This window comes from Pan troglodytes, chromosome Y (assembly GCF_028858775.2).
Source record: "Pan troglodytes isolate AG18354 chromosome Y, NHGRI_mPanTro3-v2.0_pri, whole genome shotgun sequence".
Classification (NCBI taxonomy): Eukaryota; Metazoa; Chordata; class Mammalia; order Primates; family Hominidae; genus Pan; species Pan troglodytes.
In genome coordinates this window covers 24,103,392-24,122,672 of record NC_072422.2, presented here as the reverse complement: position 1 = coordinate 24,122,672, position 19,281 = coordinate 24,103,392, and the positions used below count along the sequence as shown (strand labels likewise).

Genomic DNA, 19,281 nt, shown 5'->3' with positions numbered 1-19,281 from the left:
TATGATATTGGCTGTAGGTCTGTCATAAGTAGCTTCTATTATTTTGAAATATGTTCCATCAATACATAGTTTATTAAGAGTTTTTACCATGAAGGGGTGTTGAATTTTGTGGAAGGGCTTTTCTGGATATATTGAGATAATCATGTGGTTTTTTCATTGGTTCTGTTTATGTGATGGATTATGTTTATTGATTTGCTTATGTTGAATCAGCCTGCATCCCAGGTATGAACCCAACTTGATCATGGTGAATACACTTTTTGATGTGCTGCTGGATTCTATTAGCCTTTATTTCATTGAGGATTTTTGCATCAATATTCATCAGGGAAATTGGCCTGAAATTTTCTTTTTTTGCGGTTTCTCTGCCAGATTTGGTTATCAGAATGATGCTGGCCTCATAAAAGGAGTTACGGAGGATTTCCTCTTTTTCTATAGTTTGGCATGTTTTCAGAATGAATGGTATCAGTTCCTCTTTGTACCTCTGGTAGAATTCATCTGTGAATCTGTCTAGTCCTGGACTTTTTTTTCTTTTTCATTGGTAGGCTATTAATTACTGCCTCAATTTCAGAACTTGTTATTGGTCTATTCAGGGATATGACTTCTTCCTGGTTTAGACTTGGGAGAGTGTGTGCATCCAGGAATTTATGCATTTCATCTAGATTTTCTAGTTTCTTTGCATGGAGGTATTTATAGTATTCTCTGATGGTAATTTGCATTTCTGTGGAATCAGTGGTGATCTCCCCTTTATCACTTTTTATTGTGTCTTTTTGATTCTTCTGATTCTTCTCTCTTTTCTTCTTTATTAGTCTGGCTAGTGGTCTATGTATTTGTTGATCTTTTCAAAAAACCAGCTCCTGGATTCATTGATGTTTTGAAGGGTTTTTCATGTCTCTATCTCCTTCAGTTCTGCTCTGATCTTAGTTATTTCTTATCTTCTGCTAGCTTTTTAATTCGCTTGCTCTTGTTTGTGTTCTCTTGTTCTTTTAATTTTGATGTTAGTGTGCTGATTTTAGTTATCTCCTACTTTCTGTTGTGGACATTAAGTGCTGTAAATTTCCCTTGAAACACTGCTTTAAATGTTTCCCAGAGAGTCTGGTAACTTGTCTTTTTTCACATTGGTTTCAAAGAACATATTTATTTCTGCCTTCACTTCATTATTTACCAAGTAGTCATTCAGGAGCAAGTTGTTCAGTTTCCATGTAATTGTGCAGTTTTGAGTGAGTTTTTAAATATTGAGTTCTAATTTGATTGCACTGTGGCCTGAGAAACTGTTTTTTTTTTTAATGATTTCTATTCTTTTGCATTTGCTGAGGAGTGTTTTACTTCAAATTATGTAGTCAATTTTAGAATAAGTGCTTTTCCTCTGAGGGTAATTGCGGCTATAGGGAGAACAAAATGTTAGCTACAAGTGGGCATCAGAATCAAGCAGAGAGGCCAAACAAATGATGATGGCTTCAACAAACATAATGGCAGAGGAGGTGATACAAACACTCATTTCATATGACTGTATAAATTGTGCTTTGCCTAAAATTACATGACAAAGAACATAAGTAATCTTCAGATAATCATGTTGCGTATGTAGTTGATTTTTTATTGTTGAGAACTTTCCACTAATTTGCTTCTGGTATTTTATTTTACTCTTTTAAACATAGTTAGAATTATTTGTGCCTAAATGTTATGTGGAACTCTTGAAGTATGTACCATGTAATATTTAATACTGTCCATCAAGTAATATGAAATTTACATGTAATAGAAAAGTATAATTTACACTTATAATTTAATATATGTATAAACCATATAAGCTATATAACTAATTTATAAATATAAGTATCCCTAAACATACACAATATATGTGTCTGTGTATTTTATAATTAACATATATGTATTGCATATATATGTAATTTATACATTATATATTTTAATACATGTATACTATATGTCTATATGTATTTCTAACATATATGGTTATCTTTGTTTCCACCCATTCAGGTACAGCAAAATAGTCCATTCTTTCCCTCTTTGGCTGTCACTGGGAACTGGTAGGCCTGGTCAGTGATACCTCAGAAGCCTGTTTATGACCCTGTTCTTGTCATCAGGACAGGTTTTACATATCTTGGATTAGATGGCCTATCAAGATATCCCAGAAACCACTGGGTCGTATTTGTTCCCTACCGTGCAATTTTCCTCCTGGAGTAGAAAATAGTCCACAAAACACACTTAGCTGTAACATAGGCTCTGACACTTTGGTCTTCCATGGATTCTCAGTACAAACATGGAGAAGATTAAGCACTTCCCCAGTGAACAGAAAGCACCAGCATACTTATTCAATGTTTTTGGTTCAAATAATAGAGACTTTTTTCATGCCAAAAGACTATTACACTTTCAAAGTGGTCACCTCTCCTCAGCTAGCAAATTCCCAATGGTATGATCCTGGATTTCTCCTGTTGCCAAACCGTGGGATCATCCTGATACAGCTGAATGCTGGAGTACCCCAGAAACTGACACTTCTCAATATTTCTTTTTTTCTGGACCCCAGAACTCCCAAACAGCTATTATACCTATACCCTGGAATCTTCCTCAGAAAAAGACAACAAATTATAAATATCAAGCTGTGACTGATTCAGCAAGATCCTGGATTAATACATTAGCTAGTAAAATTAGGCTTCATACTCTACCATTAGTTAATAGTGGTGGATCCTGGTTTCTCTTTTCAAGGCGCCTAGGTGGATCTCAAGTTCCTTCTGAGATTGATACTGGTCAGTCTCAAGTTCAATCTGTTAATGTTCTGTCTCATGGACAAATTGTAGCTAGACCTTGGCTAGAAATTACTCCTGAAGTTGCAACTTGGAAACAATTTGTGTCTTATAAAACAGGAACAGATTCAATCCAGTGAAGAGAGTATTAGACACCAAACATATCATGTAGCTCATAGAGTTAACCCTGGTGCTAAACCATCAACTTACAACTAGATTCCACCAGTACCTTTCATAGTTAATAAAATTGAACTATGGGCTCATTCATCCCTCAGTGAAGATGGATTTCCATATCCTACAGTAACCCATATTTTTGAACCATGGTGTCAGCTACTCTTGAATGTATTTGGATCCCAAGAAACTATAGAAAAGACAGATGGATACTGGACTCTTGCGGAACCTAAGTCAACTTGGTTCTTGATTTCTTCTATACTGCATACTCCATATTCATGTGCTAAGTCAAAAGGTGACACTATTAGGTCTTGGATGCAAAATAAAACCAGTATGATCAGGCCCTCAAATCAAATGGATAGATTTAGTAACTTGAATAAACATTAGGCTATTATACTCAAACCCCTGATGCAGACATGCCTCCTATTATGAACATAATTGAGCCCTTACTTCACTCTAAAGTTGACATGATCAGACCCTGGAGTCAGCCTGAAACAGCCATAGTCCAAATGTGGGCCTAGGCAGAAACTCAGTCAAGAAGACTCTTGACTTGCCTGAAAGCTGGTGCAATTAATCCATGGTTACAAACTGAAATTGAAAGAATGAGACCCTGGATTCAGCATAAATTTAAAATATTGAGACCCAGAACCCAGACTGAAGAATGGAAAAAAGAACATTGGACCCAATCAGAAACAGATCCAGTTAGGTACTGGGCCCAAACTGGAATGGAAACAGTGGTACCTGGGCCCCAACCTGAAGGTGATAAATGCAGACCCTAGAATCACACTGAAGCTGATATCAAACTTTTGTTTCAGTCTCAAGCAGAGACAGTCACACAGTGGAGAGAACCAGTAACTCTGACAGATCATCATTAGATACAGTCTGAAACTGCAATAGTGAGGTTTTGGAACCGATCTGTGACTGATAAGTTAAGAGACTGGATACATCATGAGATTATGCATTTAGACTCTGGGGTGAGGTTGAAAGTGATAAAGTTAGATCCTGGACCCAAGTTGAAGATGACACTTTGAGACACTCGATTCAGAAAGACTTTGGTGTAATCAATTCCTGGGTACAAAATGAAGCTACTATATTAACACCATGCATTCAGGGAAAGTCTTGAGAATTAAATCCCTGACATAATCTGAAACTTCCACAGTGCCACTGTGGATCCAGACTGAAACTCCAACAGTAAACTCTTGGACAAATATGTTATCAGATACAGTCACAGTATGGACAAAGGCTGAATTTCAAGGATTAACATCCACCCATCTATTGAGGAAAACTGATCCAATCATACTGTGGACTATTGCCAAATCTCCAGCAGTGAATCTCTGGACACATTCTGTATGTGATGAAGTCAAATTTTGGAACCAAGAAGAACTTCCAGCCTTATTGCCTTTGACAGAGCCTATAGCTAAGACAGTCCCACAATGGATCCAGGATAGATTTCCAGTAATGAACCCCTGGGCAAAAACTATAGCTGAAACTGTCATACCATTGACCCTTGATGAAATGACACCAGTAAGTCCTTGGACAAAATTACAGCCTGAATATCTAGAAGGAAATACTTGGCTCCCATCTGAATTTAATCCAGTCTCATTGTGGACCATGGCTTATCTGCCAGCAGTAAAAAACTGGATACGTTTTGATACTGAAACAATAATGTTGTGAAACCAGGTTGAGTTTCCAGCAATACATTCCTGAAACAGTTGGAAACTGATATAATCACACTAGGGACCCAAGCTGAATCACTAGTGATGAATTCATGGATACACTCTCCTATATCTGATATGGTCACAATGTGTATCCAGGCTGAATCACTATTATTACATCCTTGGAGACAGTCTGAAACTGATATACTCACAACATGGATTCTGGCTGAAACTCTAGGAGTAATTCCCTGGGAACAAGATATATTCCAACCATGGACCCACGCTGAACACCCACCAGTATCTTGGACTCAATCATTGATTCCGGGTAAAACAGCAGCAGTGAATCCCTGGAGAGATGTTACAGCTGATATGGTCCTACCATGGAATCAGGCTGAATTTATAGTAGGAAATGCCTGGACATAGTCTGAAACTTATACAGTCACACAGGGGATCCTGAATGGTTCTCCAGCATGATATTCTTGGACACAACAAATAGCTGATGTAGACAAGCTGTGGACCAAGCCTGAATTTCCCACAATAAATCCCTGGACAAAGTCTGTAGGTGATAGTACGATACAATAGATTCAGGATGAGTCTCCAGCAATAAAACCATGGACACAGTATGTGTCTTATACAATCAAACCATGGGCCCCAGATGAATCTTCAGCAGTAAATCTCTGTACACACCCTGAATCTGATAGCATTATCCTGTGGACACAAGCTGAGTCTCCAATGGTAAATCTGTGCACAGAGGCTGCAACTTCCAAAGTCACACCATGGGCCCAGGCTGTATCTCCAGCAGTAATTCCATGGACACAGCCTATACCTTCCATAATCGTACCTTGGACCCAGGTTGAATGTCCATCAGTAAATACCTGGACAATGTCCATAGCCAATACCATCACACTATGGAACCAGGCTGAATTAATAGCGGGATATCCATGGATACTGCCATGGGCTGCTACTATCACACTATGCACAGTCTGAATCTGCAGCAGGAAATCTTTGGACACAGCCTATATATGACACAGACACTCCATGGCGTAAGGCTGAATCTTCAGCAGTAGTGTACTGGACAGAATCTGTAGCTGATACACACACACCATGAACTCAGTTTGAAGTAAAGTTTACAGTTTTTAACAGTAAAGCCTTGGATCCAATCTGTATCTGATACACTCATACCCTGGACCCAGGCTGAGTCTTCAGCAGAAAAACATTTGACACAGGCAATAGCTTATACCATCAAACGATGGAACTAAGTCAAATCACCTGCCATAAATCTCTGGAAACAATATGAAACCAATATGTTCACGTGGTGGACTGAGGCTGAATCTCCAAAAGTTTTGAGGAAACCAGCCCCACACTGCCTGGCAGGTACCCCGAATCCAGTGGAGACAAAGGAATTAGTCCAACGGAGACAAAGGAATTAGAAAGAGACAGAATAAGAGTTTAAAAGGTGGGTTCAGGGGACCAGAGCATCGGACATTTGCAAATGGCGTGGAGCTCTCGGCCTCCACCTAATTTATTAGTTTACAAGCTCTTTGTTCTTAGGGCAGATGGGAGGGGGAGGAAGGGAATCAGGAAAAGGTTTAATCCGTGAAGGAGAACTTGTGAGTCATTCAATAAAATGCATAGCAGTGGCAGTTTCTGTGAATTTCCTTGAGCAAAGGCATGCGTCTAAACGACTTAAGATCTTTAACTTATTGAGACTGAAATGGGTGGGAGTGGATTTCAGGAGAAGCCAAGATGTTTGATTATACTCCACTTCTTCAAGGGAGTGTTATTTCCCCAAGCAACCTGTGGCATTCTGCTGAGCTCTTATGCTCTCAGGGCATAAAGACATGAAGGCAATAAGGAGACTTTTCTCCTTAGAGGCTGCCCACGTCTCCCCATGGGTGTCTTACACAGGAGAGACCAACTTATCTGGCATTCCAGAAACTCTCTTTCTCATGTGTCTTCCTTTTTTGTCTCTATTATTATTTTTTTTTATTAGAACTGCCCTTGCTATCATTCATGCTCTCTGGCTTCTCTCCCAAGGCACCCTCTGCATCTATAGACTAAAAACAAACAGCATAAATAGACACAAACCAAAATAAAATTTGCAATTGTTGATCTACCTTAGATCATCCACTTTAAAGTGTTCATCCACTTTAAAGGATTACTCTTAGAAAGGCCATCAGTGGCTCCAGCAAGAATATCAGCTCCAGACAACAGGCTTAGGTGAGCCTGAGGTGTCTCGAAAAGTTGTTTTTTCAGTTTAGCAATATCTAGTGTTAAATTGTGTTCTTTTCCTGGTAGGTTATGTCTAATCATCTCCTAATGGTGTTCAGTGGCATTATAAGAGCTAGGAGTAATACGAAGGTCAGAAATATTCCAATCACATTGCATTTGAATTCTATGCTCCATAGAATCTGATCTCCCATCCAAACTACTGTTTGATGGAGATCATTAATTTGATTTGCCAATTTTTGATCTATTTGGCTTTGGGAATGCCAAAGCTTAGAATAATTTTTCTGCCAACTATCCACAAAGCCCACAGTTTGAATAGAAGAGTGCAAAGCAACACCAGCAGCAGCAGCAGCAGTAGCTGTGACAGATATAAGGCCCATGATCACAGCTATTAAAGTAAATATGAACCTCTTTGATCTATTAAGTATTCTGTTTAGCACTTCAGTGATACTATGTATGGAGGGAGAGGCCTCCGAAGGTCTATTGAGGGAAACAGGTATCCAAACTCCTTCTCAAGACTTAACCAGTAAAATGCTACTATCTTTATTAAAGGTAGAATTAATGCAGGTAAAAAGATGACAGTTGAGGCATGATATGGTTTGAGAGTCAGGTAGGATATTAATTTCTCCCACTGCCAACATAAAAGGAGGTTTAACACAACGCTGCAAACGCACTGTCTAGTTAGAGGTCATGGCTACAACAAATCGAAGTTTTTTACTATGGTTCTCTGTTTTATATTATCCTTTCCAAATCTGAATTGGGATTTGAGCCATCATTAATTTCCACAATTCTGGATGCTCTGGACTTATAATTGGATCAATCATTTTTGGGCTTGGAGGAGCCATACCATTCTCCTCCCACTTAATAGTGTAATTTGTTTCAATTCTTCTGTATAATTTTGGTGCATTATCTGGGTAGTCATTTGCAAAAGGAGTCTCTCTACAATCATCATGCTGTCCAGTACAATTTACTGCAAAGTGTCCCATAGGGGCCCAATCAATGATGATTCCATAGGAATTATTTTGCAGTACAGCACTGCTACTTGCAATACAAGCTTCCCAGGTTAGAACCTCTAGTTTTCAGACTATTGAGTGGCCTGCCTACGCAGGGCAGGACTTCTTATTAGGTTTAAATTTATTAATCTGGTGATGCATCATAACATAGCCATGCTCAAGGTATTTAATAGGGTCCAAACATTGAAATGTCCTTCCACTAAATACATGAATAGAGGCTTTTGATGAATTATGTGCAGGAACATAAGCCATCCAGCTTCGTTTATCAGAATTTAAACATCCTGCTGCCAGCCCCAGACAGATGAGAGTAAAGCAATAACCAATGGAAACATTCATTAACATTCCTTCCTCTTCTGGATGAGTAGGACCTTGGTTATCTGCTGGTCCAGGCATCCAGACACTATCATTAACATAAACCTCCACTGGGTCAACTAACCATGTTAACAGGCCTATTCAGTGGTGAGAGTGGAATGTAGGCCCAATAAGTGTAATTTTGATCTGCCCCTTTGCAGGGAGACTCACCACCAAGGAGATTACCACCATCATAGCTACCATTAGATTACTGGTGGTCAGCGGCTTGTTCTGAGACCTCAGGTTCTCTTCTGCAATGTGAGCTAGTCTCTTAATCTTGCCCCAGGTTGGTGGAGTTGACTTGGCTAGTTTCACTTGTTTCCATGTGCCCAACAGAGATGTTCATCTGAGCCATCTGATCAACTGTGGGTGCAGGAACGTTCCAAGGTCTTTTTCTCTTCCTTGGACTCTGGCTCATGGCACAGCTTAAGATGTCTTGTGGGTACCCAGACAGGAAGCTGATTCTCTCCTGGTGAGATGCAAGCAAACCCTCGAGCCTAACAAGACCCACTGGGGCCTTTTGTTTAGGCCAGTTTTTTGGCTGTTGATAAAGAGCTATCATCGACACATCTGCTCCTGTGTTGACCAGACCCTCAAATTATTTTCCTTGAATAAACCATAAAAATAAGTCTATTGTCAGACACTCGATTTACCCAATAGACAGCCTTGCTTGCTGAATTTGTGCTTCCAAATCCTCCTGTTCTTTTTTCTGAGCTTTCTCCTAACTTAACATATGGTAAAAGTAACAGTTGAGGTATTCTGTCACCTGGATTAGCACTGCAGGGAACAGTGGAGGAGAAAACAATTTGAATTTCTCCCTGGCAATCAGAGTCCGCTACTCCAGTATGTACTTGAATTCCCTTTATGTTTAAGGTGGATCTTCCCAGTATAAGTCCCACTGTGCCATTTGGCAATGGGCTGTAAACTCCCATTGGGACCTTCCTAGGAGGCTCCCCAGGAAGGAGGGATACAGGTTCAGTACAGAATAAAACTACTGCCCCGCTTCTAGCTGTGGAGGGAGATAATTGCTGTACATTTGTACAGGGATAGACTGGGCCGGGAAGACTCCATTTGGAGTCGGGGACATCCCATCCTGAATTGGGAATGCCCCATTTTGAATCGGGGCCAGGGGCTGGCCCCTCTCTCCATTTCCCAGCAAGGGCTGTCTGCTGTTATCAAACTTTGAAAGACATTGATTAGCTCAGTGTTTACTTTTTTACATATGGGACAGGTTCCTGGTACCCTGCTTTTTCCTCCTGAGTTTTGCCTTTTTTGGCTCTTTGTACACTCTCTTTTTGTATGTCCTGTCTGCCCACAGTTATAGCAAGATCCAGGGAACACTCGTGTGCTTTTTGTTACCTTTAGTTCATCCATTGCCTGAGCTAGGAGGCTGGCCTTATGTAAGTGCCCCACAATGCCATGGTAGGCTTTAATGTATTCACTTAAAGACTTTTCCTCATTTAGATCTGCCTTTCCCTTAATAGGTCTAATTGCTGCCTGACATTCTGTATTAGCATTTTCATAAGCAAGCAGCTGAATGATCCCTTTCCTGGCATGAGAATCCTAAATACCCTTTTGAGCCATGTCTTGCAAATGGGCAATAAAATCTGGATAAGTCTCCCTTGGACCCTGTTAAACTGAGTTAAAAGAAGGATAAGTAGTACCAGGGTTGTGATTTTTTTCCCAGACTCAGGCACATCGTTCTGAGCTGATAAGCAGCCTCATCACCCATTACTACCTGTTGATTTAGAGTACCCCATGCCTGTCCGATTCCAAGCAATTGATCAGATGTGATATTAACAGAGGTTGGGTTTGAGCATTTCTGCATGCCTGATTTGTTGCTTAATCTGTCCACCAGGTTTTAAATTGGAGAAATTCAGAGGGGGACAGGGTGGATCAGGCTAATGACTCCCAATCTATAGGTATTAAACGCCAGTTATAAGCCACAGATTGTAACGAGGAATGAATATAAGGATAATTTGGCCCATATTGTCCAATTGCTTGCTTTAAAGACTTTTAATATTTTAAAAGGAAATGGCTCCCAGCATGCTTGAGCATGTTCTCTGGGCTCCTCAGCTGGAGAAATAATTACCAGAAACTGCCAAGCATCCGAATTCCCCATTTCTTGTGCCTGGTGAATGGATGCCTGTATTGTCCCTGCGCCATAATTTGTATTTGGACTAGCTCGCAGTATTCCTCCGCCATAATTAACAGGCAGGTAAGCCTGGATCATTCCCTCCCCTTACTTGGCTGTTGGGCAAGCCTGAAGCTTCCCATTGCCACAGTTACTGGAAGGGAGAGCAATAATGGGAGCTGCAAGCCGCGTCGCAGGCTCCTGTTCCAAAAATACCTAAGACTAAAGTTGGAGTGGCCATTCCGGACCTTCCCCTAAAGGCGCAGTAGGTAGCACTGTTTCTTTCATAAGTTTTTGGAGGTTAGGATATATAACTTCCCATTTCTCCCCCTTTTTAAAACTAGACTGTGACAGTTCACTTTGCTGATTAGCAGACTCCTGATTATTAAACTTTTCTATGTCATCCTGAAACTTCTCCTCCTCCTCCTCAGTGTGGAAAGGCTGCAGTGCTGTTTAAATTGCCGACCACACAGACCAAGTGGAGAAGGGCCCTCTTGTTGTGATTAAGTCTGATCCTACCTTGTCCCAATCTTTTACATCCATGTTTCCATATTCCAGGAACCAAGAAGAATACTTTTCTACGAGATGGAACAAAGATGTAAGATTTTGGGTATTCACAATTACCCCTCCGTGGCACAATAACTGCTGCACCAGGCTTAATTAACAAACTTACTCTCAGCCTGACTCATATTTTCCCTAGGTTACCCTGGAATTCTCCGAGCGCCCTACTTACCTGTAGAGCTTGAAGTGAAAACATATTCAGGTGTCCTTTGTCAGTCGTCCTCCACTTTGCACGCTCTGGCGTTCCTTCACTGGATTATTTGTAGGGATTATGGGGAGCCCCGCGTTGGCCACCAGATGTTGGGGAAACCAGCCCCACACCAGCTGGCGGTTACCTCGAGTCCGGCAGGTACCCCGAGTCCGGCGGAGATAAAGAATTAGAAAGAGATAGAATAACAGTTTAAAAGGCTAGTCCAAGGGACCAGAGTGTCAGACTCTTACTCATAGCCTGGAGCTCTCAGCCTCCACCCAATTTATTGGTTTACAAGCTCTTTGTTCTTAGGGCAGGCGGGAGCGGGAAGAAGGGATGAGGAAAAGGATTAATCAGTGAAGGAGAGCTCGTGAGTCGTTCAATAAGATGTATAGCAGTGGCAGTATCTGAATTTCCCTAGCAAAAGCGTGTGTCTAAACTGCTTAAGACCTTCAATTCATCGGGACTAAAATGGGTAGGAGCAGGTTTCAGGAGAAGCCAAGATGTTTGATTTTACTCCACTGCTTCAAGGGACTGTTATTTCCCCAAGCAACGTGTGGCATGCCGCTGAGCTCTTATGCTCTCGGGGCATAAAGACATGAAGGCAGTAAGGACACTTTTCTCCTCAGATGCCACACATGGCTCCCCATGGGTGTCTCACACAGGGGAGACCAATTCATCTGGCATTCCTGAAACTCTCTTTCCCACAAAAAGTAAATGATTGGACACAGCCCATACCAGCTACAGTTATACCACCAAACCAAGCTGAATCTGTAGGAGTAAGTCCCTCCACAAATCTTGAAACAGAAATTGTCATACTGTGGACCCAGGCCCATTCTAAAATCAACAATCCCTGCACATACACTCTATTTGATAGAGTGACACCATTGGCTAAGAATATTTGTGTAGCAGTAAAACAACAGAGATAGTCTAAAACTAAAATAGTCACATCATAGACCCAGGATCTGTTGCCAGGAATAAATCCATTAACAGTGGCTGAAACTGGTATAGTCACACTGCAGTACATGGCTGTATCTCTAGTAATGATTCCCAGGAGAGAGGCTTTATCTGATACAGTCATAATACGGACACAGACAAAACCTCCAGCAATCACTTTCTGGTTACAATCTCTACCTGATGCAGGCAAACTATAGACCCAAATGAAATATCCATCAGTAAACACTTGGAACGAGGCTGAATTTCAAGCTGTAGATTCCATGATGGAGTCTAAGTCTCCAGTTGTAAATAGCTGGACAGATCCTGAATCTCCAGCCCCAAGTCCTCTGCTATAGGCCAAGATTGATATAGTCATACCATGGACCCAGAATCAATCTTTAGCAGTAAATGCTTGGTCAAAGCCTGTTGCTGATACACTCATACTGTATACAGCCTGCAACTCTATCATTAATCTTCTTTTCACAAAGTTTACATGGTACACTGAAAGCTTGTACTGAAACTAAATGTCTATCATTAAATACCTGGACAGAGGCTATAGCTTCCATAGATATACCCTGGACCCAGGCTGAATTTCCAGCAATAAATCCCTGGACAGAGCCTGTTTTTCATACAGCTACAATTTGGGCACAGGCTGTATCTGCAACAGTAAAGGCCTGGGCACAGCCTTCATCTAATACAACCAGATTATGGTCCCAATCTGAATCCGCAGCATTAATTGCATGGATACTGCCTGTATCTGACACATACATAGGATTGATCCAATTTGAATCTTCAGCAGTAAATCCCTGTATATTGCCTATGTCTAATACATTATCATTGTGGACCCAGCCTGTATCTCTAGCAGTCAATTCGTGGATAGAAGCAATAGTTTCCACAGTCACACCATGGACCAAACCTTTTTTTCTAGCAACAAATCCCTGGACACATCCTGTATCTGATATAGTTGCACTTTGGACCCAGGCTGAATCTTCTGCAGTCATTACCTCCACACAGCCAGTTTCTGACAAAATTATACTGTGGCTGCAGGCCCACTCTCCAGTAGGAATTATCTGGACACAGACTGTATCTGATATACTTATATTATGGAACTACGAGGAATATTCAGCAGAAAACCCAGAGGCATGGGCTGTAGTTTCCTCAGTGTTACCATGGACCTAGCATATCCCTACAGCAGGAAAAACCTGGAAACTACCTGTGTCTGAATCAATCACTCCGTGATCCCAGTCTGAGTCTCCAGTAGTAAACACAACCTTTGATCCAAGATAAAAATCAAGAGTCTATTTTATGGACACATCATGAAATTGAATGTATCAGTGAATGGACTTTGCCTGAATTTGGAACACTTATATCCTGGATAGTGCCTGGGCCTCCAGCAGCAAAACCATGGTCCCAACCTGAAGCTCTAGTTATAGAACTTTGTTTAAAACTGGAACAGAAAAAATAAAACCTTGGGTTCACCAGAATTTCAAACACTGGGCACATTTACTCCCTTTGGACCTGGTAAAATAGAATCCTGGGCCAAACAGAGAACTACAACTTTAATAACATGGATCCAATCCAAAAGGGATGCCTTCTTCCCATATACACAATCTGAAGTAGGTACAATAAGATCCACAACAATTTCTGAAGCCGTTATAGTAAAATATGGATCCAGACTGAAGCAGGCACAATCCACCCTTGGACTCAAGCTAGAACTAATACAATCAGACCTTTGACTCATGCTGAATTTCAAGCAGTCAGACTCTGGACCCTGTCCTTGTCTGGTACGCTACTGTATCAGACTGAAATACAGGCAGCAAAATGCTTGACCATGCCTGATATTAATATTCTGAGTGCTTGGCTTCAGACCCAAAATTATGTAAGAAGAAATGGTACTCAACCTTACTCTCAAACAGTTACTACCTGGATGCAGCCATAATCCACCCATGGAACCAATCTGAAAAGAATGCAGTCAGACCCTGGACCCAGTCTGAAGGTGATGTTATCCAACCTTGGACCTATGCTGAAACCAATACTGTCAGACTCTGGACCCATTCTGAAACTGATAAAATAAAACAATGGACTGAGCCTGAATCTCAAGCAAGTAGGACCTGGCCTGAGACAGCTATGTTGATATGTTTGTCCCCAAAACGATGCAGTTTGACCCTGGACCCAACTTGAATCTCAAGCGTCACACTCCTGGACCCACAATCAAATTAGCATAAATTACTCTTGGATTTAGCATGCACCTGCTGCAATCAGACCATGGACTTACTCTGGAATTCATCCCTGGACCCACCATGAAACCAATAGAGTGATAAGATACTGGTTCCAGACTCAAATAAATTCAATGAGATACTGGAACCAACCTGAAACTGAAGTATTCCAAATTTGGACTGTAAGCCAAGGAATAAAACCCTGTAACATGACTGAAATTGATACAGTCACATCTTGCTGACAGCCTCAATGTGATACAGTTAAATCCTGAATTCATCCTGAAAGTCAGCCACTTTCTCCCTGGCCCCAGACTGAAGTTGGTATATTTTGTCCCTGGACTCAGCAAAGAGCTGCTACATATCAAACATGGACCCACCCTGAAACCCAAGCAGTGAGACCCTGGAACAAGCAGGAAACTGATATAGTCAGATCTTTGTTTTACATTCAGGTGCATAAAGGCAGCTCATAGGCTTATTCAAAATCTCAAATACTCAGTTCCTCGATCCAGCCTGACATTGATATAATTCACAATTTTATTCAGTCTGAAACTTTGGTTCTAAGATTCTGGCCCAAGGTTCTACCTGCAGTAGTCAAACCATGGATCTTGCTTAAAGGAAGAACACTCATATCTTGGATACTGCCTGTAACCCAAGCAGACACAGACTGGATCCAGTCTGAAGCTGATATTATTGAATCCTTTGTGGATTTTAAAGGTGGCAAAGTGAGAACCTGGATCTAGCCTGAAACAAAAATACTAAGACCCAGAACCCATTATAAGGCTAATATAATTGCATCATTTTCTCCTCCTGAAATTGAGCTGAATGGAGAAACACTCTTAATGAGTCATTTTGTCTCCTTGTCTAAACGTGTAACCTTTTTGCCAGTAAAAACAGTTTCTTTCCCAGATCAGTATTTAATAGCTTTGTTAACTGAGATAACTGCCACAGAAAGCCAGGATAAAATCAATTCTCTCCAACCAAGCCAGCTTACAAGCATTTGGCTTCCTGGAAGAGTTGTTTACCAGCACTATGGAAGGAAATTAAAAATTATCAAGATAAAAGAAAGCCCTGAAGTCCCAGCTACCTCTCTTGTCTCTCTTTCTTCCTCCTTTTTCTTTCTTCTTTCTTGTTCTTTTCCATCTCCATGTACACTGTGTTCTTCTTAAGTCTTTTCTTCTTGTACATTCCCTTCATTCTGCGTTTTCCCATCTTGCTCAGTTTTTTCTCCTCTGGTCTTCTCTCCTATTCTTCTTTCCATAGCCTTTTCTGCTAATCCTCTTCAGAAAATATCTTCCTCAACATTTACTGAAGAGTCTATTCTTTCTCAATCTTTTTCATCCTTGCATGCTGCTCCAGCCACACTTTTAATAAAACACCCTCTCCTGATGCCTGAATCTCAATCTGGACCCAAGCCTGTACAACAACCTCTTAGGCATTCAGAACGCAATGTTTCCCTGGATGAGTGTCAACTAGCTGTGATCTGGAAAGAGAATTTACAGGCTTACTGGCTCTTCAAGACAGGTGTTATTTCTCGTGAAACCACAGGCACCTTTAGTCTAGTCATATGTTTGAGTTAATATACTTAGTACGAAGACTCTTGTTGAAGCCTAAAACCAGAGTTTGTAAGATAAGAGGTTATGTTCTCAGACCTTTGCAAAACCAAAATGTATGTTATTATATGAATCAGCAGAGATGTCTAAATATTAACAGAATATCTTATTTTTGCCAAACAAGATTTATGAACTATGTTTTATGAACACAATTCTATTCAGAGAACAGTATTTTAAAGATAGTCTTACTTCTTAGAAATGTTTTCTTATTTCCACTTGAGGTATGTACATATAGATACACACTGTTGGATAATAGTATTATATCTTGGATATAAATAATAAGATATATAACATATGTACTGTATTATTTGAAGGGAAAATATGGAGATAACCTCTGTAGTTTATCTAAAATTGTTGGATGAATAATGTACATTTCCAAATATTTTCTAAGAATTGAAGATACTGAATTTCCAAGCATATTCCTAAAAACCTAAAATTAGATTTTAGAAATAGGAGACTAGTAACACTAATCTCACTCTGTTCCACAGGTTTATTCCTTCTGCAGAGTGTGGGTTACGCCCTGGCCATGTCCCCCTCTTTCCCAACTGCTGGGAGGCAAAAATTGGTGAATTTCCTTGGATAGTTTCCTGCAACTGTCTTTCTCTCATTTCTGTGCTGGCTCCATACTAAATGAACAGTGGATCCTTACCACAGCTAGACATGGCAATTTTATGTAAGTCTGAGTAATTCATTTCAAGATTAAGATATCATTATAAGGCAATTACAACATTGAGATTGTTAATGAATATCTTTCTCTTTGTGTGTCTGTGTCTGTGTGTGAGAGAGAGACAGAGAGAAAGAGAGATGGAGACAGGGTCTTGCTCTTTTGCCCAGGCTGCAGTGCAGTGGCATGATTCACATTAGCCTCAAATTCCCAAGATTAAGGGATTCTCCCACCTCTGCCTCCTCAGTACATGGGACCACAGGCATGCACCACTGATTCTGGCTAATTTTTATTCATTTTCTCCAGAAATAAAGTCTTATCATGTTGCCCACCTGGTCTCAAGTGATCCTCAAAAATAGTTTATAAAGTAGTATTCGTACTTTAGTGCTTACCTGGACTTCATCTGATTCACATGATGTACAGGGCTTATTCCAATTGAAATGTGGAAATAATAAGACTTTTTCTTGATTTTTTCCCCAGAAAAAGCTCAGGAGCGCTGGCCCTGGTCCAAATGGGGTGTAGTCATCTTCTGGATTCTGCCTAAGCTTAGACAGTCAGGATTGACAGTGCCATACCCTACCTAGGTCTCAAGGGACCCCTGGGTTGATCTTCCCAAGGCAGACACAACATTTTCAACCCCCTGGTCCTTCCTGTATGCCCAGAGGAAAGTCTGGAATGGAGTAAATTTATACAACTATGTGACTATTAGCTACCTAGTTGGTCCCTTATGAGGGGTGACTAATGAAGAAGACAATGGCATGGAAGAGAAGTATGTTTGGGAAAAGAATATTATCCTCTCTTGAATAATAAAAAAAAAATTGTCTTTCTCTTCACTATGTTTCTCTCTCTAATCTAAGCTAAATTTGAAAACAAACAAACAACCACAAACACCTCTTCTCTGTTTTTCATCAGAAAGTCCTGGAATTCAGCAAAAAAAGCACCCAAGCATTCTACAAATCAGCACTTGTGTCCAATTTTGCCCCAAGTTGAATGAATTCACTTTTTGTATGGTGGCCAAGAAAGCTATGTGGGAGGCTGGCTCTAAGGTACAAATTCATGGGGTGTGAATACCAGAGAGAAAGAGAAATATCTTGAACAACAAAAGTTATTCTGGCCCTCCTTCAAAATATTGATTGATATCTTGTCTCTTGTTTTTTTCAGGGTGACCTGAGAGCACCTTTGGTGTGCCAGCAACAGCAAAAGGACACTTGGGTGCAAGTGGGAATCTTGTTACTTTGAGGAGCATTGCACAAAGCCCTGTGTCTTCAGCCAAGTGCACCCTTTCCTTTTCTGGCTCCAGGGAGTGACATGGCCTAGCCATGCACCCTGGCACCATCAAGGACACATGACTACCTCTGCTTCCATGTCTCTTTCAGTCTCTACCTCTACAAATGCCTTGGCTTTTACCTCCACTGCTAGTGCTTTCCGGCCACACTTCATCTTTCTGCCACAGCCTCAGAGTAAGGCTCAAAAACTTGGTAGGAGAAGTAAAGGAAGAAGAGAATGGAAATAGAAAAGAATAGAGGGAACAAGAGTGGAGAGAAAGCTCTTCCTGAGAAATGCTTGAAAAAATTATTTTCCTTATGGCTCACATAGCCATTTCATACTTTGATATATGATTCAATTTCCATAGTATCCCTACAGATCAAATAACATGATTATTATAATTATCTTAAATGCGTATTCTGATAGTAGATAAGTACAATGGATTGATCAATTTCTCATGGCAAAAGATGAATAGGGCTAACATTAAGACACACTCTCCTAACACAAAGACATTTCCTTACTACCATGCAGTACCTGACACTTGTAATATAGTTATTTAAAATTAAGTTTGTTTTAAGTTAAAGATATTATGATGTTTGGAAACAGCATAGTAGTTGATAAGTAATGTGTTTTAGGTGCTAGTGTACTAGACTATATTACAGTGCGACTATCAGGTTCCCCCTTCCCTTGGCTATCAGAAAACTTATCATAAGATTAGCAATGTCTATTTCATGTTACTGTACTTCACCTATTTCCTTGGAAATTGAGTGATCTCTTTTGGTCTCATGTATTAAATGTGCACTTAACTGCAGCTATTTTATAGCTACCACCTATTGCCAAAGCTACAGTAAATAATACTTTGAAACATAAAGGAGGCCATAATTATTTGCTTACATCCTCCAAAGTCTAATTCAAAGACAGCTACACTTAAGATCTTAGTTATGCTTCTAATTTCATCTATACTTCCTTACCCCTTCTATAGACAGGTCATCTTCACCATTTTTATCTCTCTCTATATATATTAATGAGCATTGCTTCAACTCAGTTTTCTGAGGAATTCTAAAATACTTTTAAAAATATGAGCTCTTTCCTGAACCTCAAACTTAAATTTTCTATTTAAACTATTGGTTTGATATCTCACTAAGATTATAAGTTTAGGAAGATAAGCCCCCTCCAATTTAGAGACAGCTGCCTTATCTCCAAATTTTTCCTTATCTATCTAATGTCTTCAAATCATTGTATTTTTTGTGGCCTATCTGCTTCAATGGCTTCTAAGTAGCTAAAATCATAGATATACAAATATTGCAGTGGGAGAGAAAGCTGGAATGGCTCCCAATATTTTGATTAAAGAAATTTAAGCTAGGATATAAAGAAACTATGACCTTGGAAAGATAATAACAGGAATACTTTTTTTCAAGGAAAATGCATAAACACAATAGAGGTAGAACTTTGTCTTCGCTAGTCGTATTTAACAATGCTGACTTAGTTAGCAGAAATAGGAGGGATTTAAAACTTTAAAAATCATCTACAGTTGG

At 40.2% G+C, this 19,281-nt stretch overlaps 2 pseudogenes; one reads left to right on the top strand and one right to left on the bottom strand.

The window, feature by feature from the left end:
- LOC101059054 (RNA-binding motif protein, Y chromosome, family 1 member F/J-like) overlaps positions 1-15,545 on the bottom strand; it is a 64,979-nt pseudogene extending 49,434 nt beyond the window's left edge.
- Positions 1-19,281, top strand: part of LOC744852 (RNA-binding motif protein, Y chromosome, family 1 member F/J-like) — a 193,395-nt pseudogene that overhangs the window by 136,883 nt on the left and 37,231 nt on the right.